The following is a 14,859-nucleotide window of genomic DNA, read 5'->3' as shown; positions in this document are numbered from 1 at the left end:
GGAATCGGGGTGCCTGGTGAAGTTGGCGGGAAATGCTAGGCAGCAAATCCTGATCTCCTCACAACACAGAAAGGAGAGCAAAAAGGAAAATCAGAATGAAGAGGTGGATGACAAAAGAGATGTTCTCAAACTCAATATTTGAGAAGATAGGCTACCGGAGTAGAAAACAAACTAGGAGTTCCCTAACTCCAAACCCAAACCAGGGCATGAAAAGCAGAAAGAGAAAGGTTGGGGGTGGGGGGAGTAGAAAAATCTCTTAAACTCACCCACTTAAGAACAGTTGGAAAGACAAGCAAAAATTAAAACATAACAGTAACAGCTGGGTCCTTAAAACAGAACAAACAGCTTAAAACCAAATTTTTGGAAAGAAAACTGAGCTGGGGGTCCTCAGCCATCTTGTGGGCCCCCCTCAGCCAATTAGTCACCCCTTAAATCAGCATGGCATCTTCCCATGCCCAGACAGTGGCAAATTAAACCAGAGGAAGTCCCCTGCCGTGGGACCTCTTAAGCATTTGGCCAAAGAACTTCTAGAAGGACCACTACTGGCACAAGATCACTGAAACGCTCCCCTCCCTCCCCCTCTCTGGGAACAAGGGGAACTGACTGGGCTGGTGGGCACCTATGCTGGGAAGTGCACCTAACTCTGCTCAGCCTCTGTGCCCCAGGCAAAGGTGGCAAGTTCTGCACAGTGTCCACTCACTTAACTCAGACAGAGATAGCCACGAATCAGCTTTACACTCAAACAGAGTAGAATGGATTCACCAGGGCCCAATCACAGACACTGGGGGGAAGTGGGCACCATAGGAAGCCTAGGGAGGGTCCTCAGGATTGCAGGCCTGTCCAAGAGGAAAGCTGACTGAATACCCAGTGATGTAGAGACCCGGTTCCCAGATGGTGGCAGCCCTGGGCAGAAGCCTGCTTGGATAAGTTCCCTGAATACCCCCCAGGAAACTTAACCAGAAGGCACATACAAAGATAGCCAGAGGGACATCAGTGAAGGCAGAAAATTACCAGAGCCCACACAGCAGGAAGTGGCTGCTGCCAGCCTTAACTGGCACCCAGCCTGACCACTGATCACAACTGGTGAGTGAAAGGGCATTCTTTGGATACTTGTGAGACCTTGCATCAGACTAACCAAATTGAGGGAATCAACATCCACCATTCACAACCTGGGGCAGTGGAAACAAGAATCCAGGTAAACTACCTGAGTCCTTTCACTATAGTACCCCTGGGAGTGGCATTGGCTGGAGGAATATTTCTGTACCACAGAACACCCACAAAAAACCCACAACCAGAGTTCCTGCACTTCCAGACAGTCACCAGGACCTTCACTGCTGCAAAAAGTATCCTGTAGAGGGGAATAGGTATATGTGACCCCCAGCAATCACAGGGATAGTCCAGAGCCAGCAACCTGAAATCTTTCACATGATAGAAATAGCCACGCTGCAACATTGCACCCTCTGAGCAGTCAGCTGCATACCCTGGGCTGACAAACCAGAAGCTGCTACTAGGAGGTTCAGAGCAACTAGGGAATTAGCTCCTGTGTCCCTGAAAGTTGGGAGAGGCCCACAGCCAAAGACTGATGGACATCTGCTAAATGTCCAAACCCAAATAAAATCTGAACCAAGATTCAACAAGAATTTTCTTCACCCTGATGTGTTTTACTGTAAATAACTCTAATTTCAAGTTTGATCATATAAATACCTCCTTAACTTGAACTGTAATTGTTAACCCAATAGCCAACATTGTACCTTCAGCCCATTTGAATTTATTTTATCTTTGGTTTAAATAATTAATTGGAATCAACCTTCCTATATTGTTTTCCTAGCTCTAGTTTATACTTGCTCCTCTTACTTCTACTCATCCTCTTGCATTATTGGCTACTACCTCATATACCCACCATTCACCTATTTTTCCTTTCTACCTTGGGGTAAATTATTCATTTATATCTTCTATCTATCTATCTATCTATCTATCTATCTATCTCTTTCTGGCTCTCTTTTTTCCTCTTATTTTCCCCTAGTCTTTCTTCCTCCCCACTTTTAACCCTCACTTAAGATTATAGTAAGTTTACTAAATTTAACAACTATTTTTTTTACCTATTTCAGAACTTTATTACAAGTATATACCTAATTTGAAGAACTGTGGAGAACAATAGAAACATATTTTTATTTCTCATAAGGTTGAACAGAATGAGGCTTGGCTCTGAATTATCATAGTAAACAAGGCTCAGTGGCATCTCTTAAAGTGATACTGCTACTGGGATCAGCAGAGGTCACACACTGACTTAAAATACTATTATCTGGATATTCACCTAACCCAGGGCTCTTAAGAAAAAGAGGCTCACAAAGCAGTCCTTCACTCAAAAGAAGAGGTGAGACCTATACAAAGAGATGGGTAGACATACAACTTGAAAAAACAAAAGAACAATTCATCCCAAACAGCACATAATGCTTCAACAACTGATTTCATTGGCACCACAGTGAAGGAAATGTCAGAGAAGAAATTTAGAAAATTCATAGTTAAAATATTCTATAAGCTAAAAGAAGATATAAGGAGTGAAATCAGCGAGAAAATATAGAAAGTTAAAAAAAATCACTTCAATAAAGAGATAGACATTCTGAAAAAGAACCAAACAGAAATCTTGGAAATGAAAGACTCAATAAACCCAATTAAAAATTTAATGGAAAGCATCACCAATAGATTAGACCACTTTGAAGCTTGATTTTCAGGCCTCAAATACAAAATATATAATCTTGAAAATAAAGTTGACAATGAAGAATAGATTACCATAACTAATCATGAGAAGAGTATTCAAGAAATCTGGGATAATATTAAAAAGCCAAAATTGAAATTAATTGGATAGATGAAGGCTCTGAAACACAAACTAAAGTGATACACAGACTTTTCAATGAATAATACTAGAAAATTTTTCAAACTTTAAGAATTAAATGGAAATTCAAATACAAAAAGTATATAGGACTTCAAATATACAAAATCACAATAGATCCACTCTAAGACACATTGTAATGAAAATGTCAGACATAAAGGATAAGAATAGCATTTTAAAAGCAAGAGAAAATGACTGATCCCATTTAGAAGTAAATCAATCCAGATTTTAACTAATTTCTTAATCAAGACATGAAAGCCAAGAGTGTTTGGAATAATATATACCAAGTCTAAAAGAAAATGAATGCCAACCAAGAATACTATACCCAGCAAAATTAAGCTTCAGAATTGAGATGAAATAAAAATCTTCCATGATAAGCAGAAGCTAAAAGAACTCTTAAATAGAAGGAATGCACCACAAAACATACTCAATAAAATATTTCATGAACAAAAAGTGAAAAATAAAATGAAAACCATCATAGGAAGGAATTATACCAGAAGAATGGTCAATTAACAGAGAATCAAGTCTGATTTAAACATTAGAAATAAATAAAAATGGCAAGAAATAAAAATCATCTTTCAGTGATAACATTGAATACAAATGGTTTAAACTCTTCAATCAAAAGACATAGGTTGGCAGATTACATTTAAAAACAAGACCCAACAATGTGCTGGTCTGTAAGAGACTCACTTCCCAGGCAAAGAAATCCACAGTCTGAAGGTAAAAGGATGGGGAAAAAAACAAACATTCACATGGGACTCATAAACAAGCCAGGGTAGCTATTTTCATTTCAGATAAAGTGGACTTAAAGCCAAAATTAATCAGAAGATACAAAGAAGGTCACTTCATACTGCTTAATAGAATCATATAGCAACAAGGTATAATGATCATAAATATTTATGCCCCCCCAAAATGGAGCATCCTCTGCATACATCAAAGAAACCCTTCTTAATATTAAAAATCAAATAGACCACAATACAATAATAATGGGTGACTTTAACACTCCTATCTCACCACTGAATAGATCATCTCAAGCTAAACTAAATACAGATTCTACAGAACTCTAAATACAATAACAGGTATCTATAGAATATTTCATCCATGAATGACTAAATTTACTTTCTTCTAAGCAGCACATAATACATTTTCTAAAATAGACCATATTTTAAGTCACAAAGTAAATCTTTGAAGATGCAAAAAAATAGAGATAATACTTTGCATTCTATTGGATCAAAATGAAATTAGAAATCAATGATAAAATAAAAAACAGAAAGCACTCTAACACATGAAGATAAATAAATACTTTGAATGATGAATGGATAACAAAAAAAATCAGGGGAGAAATTTTTAAAATCTTTGAAATAAATGAGAATAATGATTAAAAATACCAAAATCTCTAGGACAATATGAAAGCAATTTTAAGAGGAAAGTTCATATTATTGAGCTCATACATTAAAAGAATAGAAAAATACCAAATAAATACTCTAACATTACAGCTCAAGACCCCAGAAAAAGAACAAACCAATACCAAAATCAGTAAAAGACAGGAAATAATTAAAATCAGAGCTGAAACCAATGAAATTGCAATTCAAAAAATACAAAAGAGGAACAAAACAAAGAGTTGGTTTTTTGAAAGGATAAAAAAAATTGATAAACCCTTAGCCAAACTAACCAAAAGAGGGGAAAAAACTCAAATTAACAAAAGTCTAGATGAAAAAGGAAATATAAACACAGACACTACTGAAATCCAGAGAATCATCAGGAACTATTTTGAAAATGTATACTAAGCTAGAAAATCTTGAAGGCATGGGCAAATTCCTAGAGACACGTGATCTACCCAAATTGAACCAAGAGGATATAGAACACTTCAACATATCAATTTCAAGTAGTGAAATTGAAGCAGCTGACAGAAGTCTTCCAACAAAGAAAAGACCAAGACCAGATGGATTCTCAGCCAAGTTCTACCAGACCTTCAAAGAAGAAGTAATACCAATCCTCCTCAAATTATTCCATGAAATAGAAAAGTAAGGAACACTGCCAAACTCATTCTATAAAGCCAATATCAACCTGATATTAAAACCAGACAAAGACACATCAAAGAAAGAAAACTTGAGACCAACATCACTGATGAATATAGATGCAAAAATTCTTAATAAAATATTGTCAACCTACGTACCACCCGCCCCCACAAAAAAAACATTAAAAAGAATGCACCAAGATCAAGTGGTTTTTATACCAGGGATGCAAGTTTGATTCAACATATAGAAATTAATAAATGCAATTCACCACATAAATAGACTTAAGGACAAGAATCACATGATTATCTCAATAGATGCAGAAAAAGCATTTGACAAAATACAGCATCCACCCATGTTTAAAACACTAGAAAAACTATGGATTGAAGGAACATACTCAACATTGTAAAGGATATATATGACAAACCCAAGGCCTACATTATTCTGAATAGAGAAAACCTGAAATCATTTCCTCTAAAAACAGGAACAAGACAGGATGCCCACTTTTACCACTCTAGTCAAAGCAATCAGGCAAGAGAAGGAAACTTAAAAGATAAGAATAGGAAAAGAACAACTCAGATTCTCTCTGTTGACTAATGACATAATCCTATATTTAGATGACCTGAAAAACTCCACCATTAGACTTGTAGAGCTCAAAAATGAATTCAACAAAGTAGCAAGATACATGATAAACACTTATAAAATAATCACATTCCTATATTCAATAATGAATCTGTTAAAAAAGAAATTAGAAAAACTATACCATTCATAATAGCCTCAAAAAATTTAATATGTGGGAATCAATCTAAAAAAAAGAGGTGGAGGACCACTATAATGAAAACTATAGAACACGAAAGAAAATTTTGAAGAAGATCTTGGAAACTGGAAAAACTGCCCATGTTCTCAGATAGACAAAATTAATATTGTCAAAATGGCCATATTTCCAAAAGTGCTATACAGATTCAATGCAATTCCCATCAAAATTCCAATGATGTTCTTCACAGAACTAGAGAAAGCAGTTAGGCAATTCATTTGGAAAAATAAGAGACGCAGGATAGTCAAAGCAATCTTCAGCAAGAAAAGCAAAGCATGAGACATCACAATACTAGACCTACAGGGCTATAGTAACAAAAAAACAGCATGGTATTGGCACCAAAACATGCATGAAGACAAATGGAATAGAATAAAAGACACAGAGACTAATCCACATAAATACAATTATCTCATACTAGATAAAGTCACAAAAAACACACATTGGAGAAGACAGCATTTTTAACAAATGGTGCTGGGAAAACTAGAAATCAATATATAGCAGAATTAAATTTAACTCTATCTCTCACCCTGCACAAAATTCAACTCAAAGTGGATCAAAGATCTAGGAATTAGACCACAAACCCTGCAACTGCTAGAAGAAAATATAGGCCCAACACTCCAACATGTCAGCTCAGAAACTGACTTCCTTAAAAAGACTCCTAAATTGAAAGAAATAAAATTTAAAAATCAGTAAATGAGATGGCATCAAGTTAAAAAGCTTCTTCATAGCAAAGGAAATAATAAAGAGTATGAAGAAAGAGCTTGAAGAATGGAGAAAATTGTTGTATACCCAGCATTGATATCCAGGATGTACAATGAACTCAAAATACTTAACACCAAAAACCAAATAACCCACTCAATAAATGATCAAAGGAACTAAACAGACACTTCTCAAAATAAGAAATACAAATGGTCAACAAAATATATATAAAAAATGTTCAACATCGCTCTAATTAGAGAAACGCAAATTAAAACTACTCTGAGATTTCATCTCACTCTAGTCAGAATGGCAATTATCAAGAATACAAGTAACGATAAATGTTTCTGAGAATGTAGGGGCAAAGGTACACCTATACCTTGTTGGTTGGACTGAAATTTAGTGCAACCACTCTGGAAAGCAGTATGGAAATTTCTCAAAAAACTAGGAATGGAATCATCATATGACCCAGCTATCCCACTCCTTGGTATGTATCCAAAAGATTCAAAATCATTATACTACAGTGATATATAGCCTCATCAATGTTTATAGGAGCTCAATTCACAGTAGTTAAGCTTTGGAGCCAATCTAGATGTTCTTCAACATATGAATGAATAAAGAAAATATGGTATATATACACAAAGGAGTATTACTCAGCCATAAAGAGAATGACTTTATAATGTTTATTGGTAAATGCATGAAACTGGAGAGTATCATGCTAAGTGAAAATAGCCACTCCCCAAAAGTCAAAGTTTGAATGTTTTCTCTGATATGTGGAAGGTAATCCAAAATAAGTGGGTGGGGGATAAAAAAATAGAAGAAAAGTCACAGGAGTAGACAAAGGGTAATGAACAGAAGGGAGGAGGGATGGAAGAAGGAAAGATAGTGGAATGAGTCTGACCTAACTTTCCTATGTACATATATGAATATACCACAGTGAATCTCACTATCATCTATATCTACAAGACATTAATTTAAAAAGTATATACGTATAAGTAAGTAGCAGAAAGATCAGGAAAGGAAACAGGGGGAGAGAGGAGGGGAAGAAAAGGGGGCTAAGTTAGAACAAATTATATTCTTTGCTTGATAATTATATTGAAATAAATCCTAATATTATGTATAACTAAAAAGAACTAATAAAAAATTAAAAATAAAGATACACTTCAACTCTTGGTGCCACATTTTAGCAGTCCCAAATATAGGTAGCAATCATCCAATGAAAGATTTTATAAGTAAAACTGACAATGATTTTTAAAAATAACCCTTGTGCATACTGAATGGTCAGCATTTTACTATTATTTGTTCTTTGAACTATTAGCACTGTACTCCCCACACGGCGGCTGTCTGTTACTTTTCTCAGTGACATCCTTCTCATTTTTTTCCTATTATCCACTATACTAAATATATATGAAAATATATATTTTTTCTGAAACAGAAGCTCCTAAATTGCTGAATGGTTCATTAAAACATTTTTATTTTCATAAGAATTAGTGTTTGTTTCTGGTTATAAACCTAATAACAAACATCCTTTTATTGCCTCATTGACAATTACACAGTGTCTCTACCCTCTTTACTTACTGAGTTTTATGGAAACTATTTCAACAGAGTAGACATTTGTCATCATAGGAGAAACTCCCATTTAGACATTAACTACCTTGGCTTTATTAGAAACTCATTTTCCACAGATGTCCAGCCATGATTTGTTTCTTTTTATCAGGAAATAAATAATATCAGGTAATAGCTTCCTGTGGCAGAGGTTACATCTTTATTATACCCAGAGAAATAGATACCAACCAGTCAGAGAACAGCCAGATGGCTCACTGTTCTTATCAATACAATTTAATTTTCACTAAGTCAGTTGCTATCAAGCTAATTTTTAAATAGGAAACAGACATTTAAGAATCATATAAGAAAGGACTGGGAATGTCGCTCAGTGGTAAAGCACTTGCCTACCGTGCACAAGGAACTGGGTTCAATCCCCTTTACTCCCCACAAAAAAAAAAAAAAAAAAAAAAATCTTACAAGAAGCAGTATAAGTCATCTATGAGAGTTTCCAATTTGCACGAACACTGATCTAGTTATTAATACTTGCTTCTTCTTCTCCCTTGAAGCCCAAGGCAGACACTGGGCATCTTCCTTGATACTCAGCCAATCAATTACAAATTCTATCAGTTCTAACTTGTGTTATCTCTTGAGTCTGTATACTCCATATTTCCAATATCAAAGCCTTATGGTAGTGATCATCATCTGTACCTGTTTCCTTGAAAAACCAATTTGGATGCACCCTCTTCTTTTTCCTCCTTGCTATCCAATGGTCTTTCAAAAATGAAAGGAAGTGAATTGCCTAAATGTGGATTTCTTTAAAGTCTGCATGATCCCCTACCTTGCCTTGTTTTCTGACCTCGTTTGCTGCTCCGTTCACACCCTATGCTTACCTCTGACACTATTTTCCACTTATATCAGAACTTGGCAGCTCCCCCAACTAGATCAAATTAACTTTACCTTTGTGCCTTGGCAAACACAATTCCTTTTTCCTCTAATGCCTTTTCCCTCTCCTCCCTACCGCCTGCCATCTGATTCTCTCTTTTATTTTCATAGTATGCATGGCTTTCCAATGAAGACTTCTTAGACCTTCCAGATTAGACAAGGTAACCTTCCTTAGGCTCCCCAGAATCTAACCAAATGTTTGATAAACTTTACTAACAAACAACACCATTGTCAATATTAACTAGTTTGTGGTATTTTGCACAAATGATTGGCAGGGGGAAGGCTGTTCTCAGGCATGATTATTTCTCTAATGTCCAATTCTGATTCATCCACCTCCCACCTTGGACTTGATGACGTCACTAATATGCTAGGGGCTTAGTTAGGAACTGCAATAAGGTGCTAGTATCAGAAAACTCACAGAACTAACAGAAGCTTAAACAAAATAGTTTATTGCTCTCTCACAGAAAAGAGTGTATGGATAGGCAGTCCAGGGTTGATACTGCTGCATACGGTCATCAGGAAAGTGTCTTTAGCATGTGACTTCAATTCACAAAGCCACAAAATGTCTCTGGGTCTCTAGATCTTCAATACAAACAAGGAAAGGTTAAAAGAGTAATAGGGATAAAAGGAGACTCTTCCTGATGCCCCACCTATTGTCTTCAGTTTAGAGCACATTAACTACTCCTAAATGCAAAAAGCACTTTCACCCAGTCATTTACTTGAGTGCACTGATGTCTCCCATAACATCTTACTCTTTAGTAAGGGGATAGTGAATCCTGGGCAGGCAACTAGCAATTTGTTCCACACTCAACCTAGATTTATAATCCATTCTTTAATAAAATAGTTACCTTGTTTCATATATGCAAATTTCATGTAATCTGGGAAATAGTAACTTATTTAGCAATGGGGGTCACAGGAGGTACTTTTAAAACAGCACACTTCAAATATGAATAAGGTACTAAAAATTCAAATTACATGTGATCTTTTGGGAATGCATCTCTAATGCACAGTGAGGGATGCTCTCACACAAAGATCTCACTCATTCACTCAGGTATTATCTACACTGAGCTATTAAGGGGTAACATTGAGTGTACCACCATTTTTGCTCTTTAGCTAATAACATAGAATTATTTTTCCCCATTTTGAGGCAGAGTGAAGTTCAGTGACATATGCAAAATCACATCACTGGTGACAGCAACAACATTCAAACCCAGGTCTGCCCATGCTGTCTCTACTCTGTGGTAGAAATTCTCTACAAAGTCTACCCCACCCCACCAACAACCTGAACTAAGATTCTATCACTCCAAAAATAGAATTTCTATAGTGTCACTCAGTAACTGATCCCAGGATGGCCTGTGCTTAAAGGGAATGATTGACCACTGTCTTGAACTTAAGCACTAGAAGGGTCTGTATAAATCTTTGAAAACCATTCTAATCATTTCTGATGTGAGAACATTTTAGTTACTCCAGTGAACTGAACATAGTCAAACCAATGAGTTGCACTGCCAAGGGAGAATGTAGGCCTCAGGCTCTTGTTAATTCTAGATGTTCTTCCTCTGCATCTCCCCTCAGCTTTCTCTTTCCTAAATCAAAATCCAGCTTACCATCCATTGCATTTTCAAGTCATTCCAAGATTTTCATAATAAGAATTCATTATTCCTTGCTCTCAGCTTAAATTATACTTTGAACATCTGCTATAATACTTCATTTCTTCTGCTCAATATTACTTTTGCATGCTGATGTCTTCCAGATTATAAATCCATTAAAGACTTATTTTTATAAGCCCAAGCATATAGTTCACTGTGTTGTCTATGCTAGGTGTCTAACATGTATTTATTGAATGAAAAAATGATATTTTAACATTTCTTTAAACTGTTTCCATTAAAAGGAATCTCTCTCTAGATTAAAAAAAAAAAGCATGTTCATTTCTCTATATTAGTACTGTCTGCATTGTACTGGTTTTTGTTGGGTAGTTTGTCTGTTTGCGCATTTTAAGTGTCCTCCAGGATAATATAAGTTCTCTACCATTAGTCTTTGATGCCATTCCCTACTGCCCAGCACGACAACAGAGCCGCACCCAAGTACCAAATAAATGGAAAATAAGTAAAAAGATCCTCTTCCCCAGGCACTCATAAGATTTTTGCAATTTCAATCTAAATCTTTTCAGAACCCACAAGAGACAAATATCTCAAAACAGCCATTGCATTCTTCCGAAGAAATAACTGTGACATGTGTTAAAACATCAAACTGGCAGATATGTAACATGTCTTTGGAAAACTGGGAGTGTGGTTGTCAAGGAGAAAAAATATGAGGACAAAAGTCTTTGGAGCTGTATAATTACCTGTTCCCACAATAGTGCTGACTTCTAATCAACCACAGCACTCCAATGGCATTCAACAGTAAGCAATTCTTACTCGTGCCTTTGGGGTGGTTGATTAAGCAATTCTGAAGATCTTAGCTCGGTGGTTCTCATCTCAGACAAACTTACATGTATGGGGAATGTTTTGATGTACAGGAGTCAGTTGGTTTTCAGCCAATATAGTATGTTCTTTGCTTAAATAACTGGGCCTACTTATCTCTGTTTCAAGAGTCTCTAAACACACAACAAATTAGAACAGATATTCTTATGATAAAGAGGGTAAGAATGAAAGCAGATTCCCAAGTGCCATCAAGCCTTTACCTCATGCTTACCAACAACTCCTTGACCTAAGCAAGTCTCCTGACTGAGGCCAGAGTCAAAATGAACAGTCCTATAAAATTATGTAGCAAAGAACTTGGAGAGACAGAGAAATAGTGCTATTATTATGAATTTACCACAGGATAAAGACTGTGTTACTTGCTTACATCTTTTGCCCCAATACATAATAGTAGGCTTAATATATATCTGTTGAACAGATGCACAGATCAATGAATGAACAGAACAATGGAGGAATTAATGAAGCTAGTTTATGGAGCTCTTAGCAGAGACAAGTCATTAATAATTCAACTATCATCTTGATGATGCCAGCAAGAAAACATTGGCCCACAGATTTCTGCAAGGTCTAATGCAGTATCTTACAGAATAGAAAGAAGCATGACTTTATTGAGTCCATCAAGTAGCTCCGAGGATTAATTCTTCAGGATCTTTCTTTGATGAATATTAATTACTTTCCATGGTGTCCCCTCTTTTTTAGTTATCACCAATCTTCCTGTATAATTAAGCTGAGTTTTGAATCACAGTTGTATTAAGGACATTCTAATCTCCAATTCTTATATCCCCACTAAATAAAGTTAGGGCATCAGAGATGTATCTTTGATCTCAAATGTAAACTCTTCATTGCAAGAACAGCAACATTAAAAGCCCCCTGATTCATAGTTAATCTCTGATAAGGACATGCAAAATTTTTCTGGAGTTTTTAGACAAATCTCTACGCAGGAAACTTTAGTGGAGAAGAAAATCCTCCATTGTTGATTACTTTGCAACAGAAAATTATAAACTGAAACTCAAAACTGGTGAAGCCTTCTCTGCATTCCTTTTCTCTAAACCCAGGAACAGGTAGCATTCTAGTAAAAGAGATTTAATTTAAAAAAAAAAAGATGGAGAGGTTGGAATGGTGAGACTTCTATATTTCACTGCAAGGAAATGGTGGAAAAACAACATCCATGTTCCAAAAAATAAATCCAAAGTCTTTTGGTGAGCTCTGAATGGTAATCAAGTGGTAGATATTAATTATTAATACTATGAAACATTCCAATTGCCCTGAGGGACATGAAATGTTGGCTATATATTCCTAATAAAGACTAACATGTATTGACTTTTTTTTCCCCATATTTCTTATTAGTACATTATAGTTGTACATATGGTGGGATTTTGGTTACATATTTGTACATGCACACAAAATAACAATGTAATTCAGTCAATATCATTCCCCAGCCCCTTTCCTCTACACTACCGATCTCCCTTAGACTTTCTTTAGATTCCCTCCCTCACCATATTTATTTTCCTTTTTCCTCTCTAGTTTCCAAACATAAGAGAAAACATATTACCTTTGGCCTTCTGAATTTGTGGCATGTGTTAAAACATATAGCCACTTAACATACAGTCTCAAGTTCCATCCATTTTCCTGCAAATGACATAATTTCATTTTTCCTTGTGGCTTAATAGAACTCAGTGTGTATATCTACACCACATTTTCTTTATTCATTTATTCTTCGAAGGACACCTAGGCTGGTTCCCTAGTTTAGCTATTGTGAATTGCTGCTGTAAACATGAGTATGCATGTTATTATTTTAGTATGGTGACTTTAATTCTTTAGAATAAATACAAGGAGTGGTATTCCTAGTCATTTGAGCAAACTACATATTGATTTTCATAGTGGTTATACTAATCTACAATCCCACCAACAGTGTAAAAGTGTTCTTACGTTCATTGACTCAGGCTCTGTGCTAAGTGTTCTTCATTTATTATCTCACTTAATCCTCACTACATCTCATAAGATGGATGGGTATTTTTCATATCTCTATATTTTTCCTACACATTTTATAAAGGAAATATCTTCTTCTAATAATTGTATGGTAATCATGGCTCCTGGCTTGACCCAAGCACTAATATCCTGGCATAATAGTTAACATCATCTTTTACTCTCAAAAGTGTTTTGGTCTGGATGATAATTATGGTCACCTGATAAGGAAACTTGCCCAAATAGTTACTAAATGGAGGAACCAGGACTAGAAGCTAGGCCAGTCTGGTACCAGAGCCAGCAACTCTGCCACACTGAAAACTTCCTTGTCTTATAGTCAACCAAAATGATGACCGACACAGACCATTCCTCTAGAACTAACAGCTTATGTCTGGGAACTAAAGATGTAGAGGTACTCAAGTGCATTAAGACTACAAAGTGGAATTTCAATTAATTCAAGTTGTATATATCACAAAAATACTGGAAAAAATCTGAATTACCCAAAGAACTGGAAAAAAAAAAGGATAGATGTTGACCAAATCAAAGTCCCTGATATCAATCTTTTAGACAGAACTAAAATATATATATATATATATATATATATATTATACTTACATTAAAATATATATTTATATTTTATACATTATATATACATTAAAATATATATTTATATTTACACACATATTTATATTTACATATTGTATATAAATATTTATATTCACGTGCGCACACACACACACACACACACACATATATATATATATATATATTTTTACACATTGAAAAGTCCAAGATTCTATTTCTGCTCTCAGATAAAAGGGAAAAAAATTTACAGTTGGTATATCCTTCCTCTTTCCCATTAATCTTGCTACCAGTAAATACACTAATTTCTATATAAGCAACAGAAAGGATAGTTTGTATCTCCAATGAGGGCCAATTTGAGTAAAACAGAAATTCACAAAATTGTAAATTCCTTCTTTCACAGTCCCTTCTCCCTACACTAGTAAGAAATACGTACATTAGCAACAGAGAAATAAATGTAAAGTACCTAAAGAAGAAATTTGTAGGGGAAAAGGAAATACATGAATGTCTTGTATTTACTCATTATGCATGGATTTCTTAAGAAAAGGCAATCACCCCAGTTCTTCAGGTCTATTGACTAATCTGCTAATGTATAGACTAGCAATTCAAGCACATTCTTATGCAAATCAAGATGGAAAAAATTAACTTGGAGGAGTGGATGCTTGTTCATATAGAAGAATCACCATTAAATGCATTTGATAAAATATATTGACTAAATTAAAGAAGGGGAAATAACTAGTCCAGAAAAATGAAAATAGTAGAAGTCAGTCCAAATTATAAGAACAGAAATCAAAACACACTCAGAGAAGGAAAAAAGCAACTAGAGTAAGCACATGAAAATGTGAAAGAATAGAAATAAAAATAAAGCCTTCTTGCAGAATAATAAGAAAGTGTGGTAGTGACATTAGGAAGTTGCTCCCCCAAAGTATAACAAAC

Source organism: Spermophilus citellus (genome assembly GCF_964194105.1).
Source record: "Spermophilus citellus genome assembly, chromosome: 11".
In the NCBI taxonomy this organism is placed as follows: Eukaryota; Metazoa; Chordata; class Mammalia; order Rodentia; family Sciuridae; genus Spermophilus; species Spermophilus citellus.
This window is presented reverse-complemented; position numbering follows the sequence as displayed.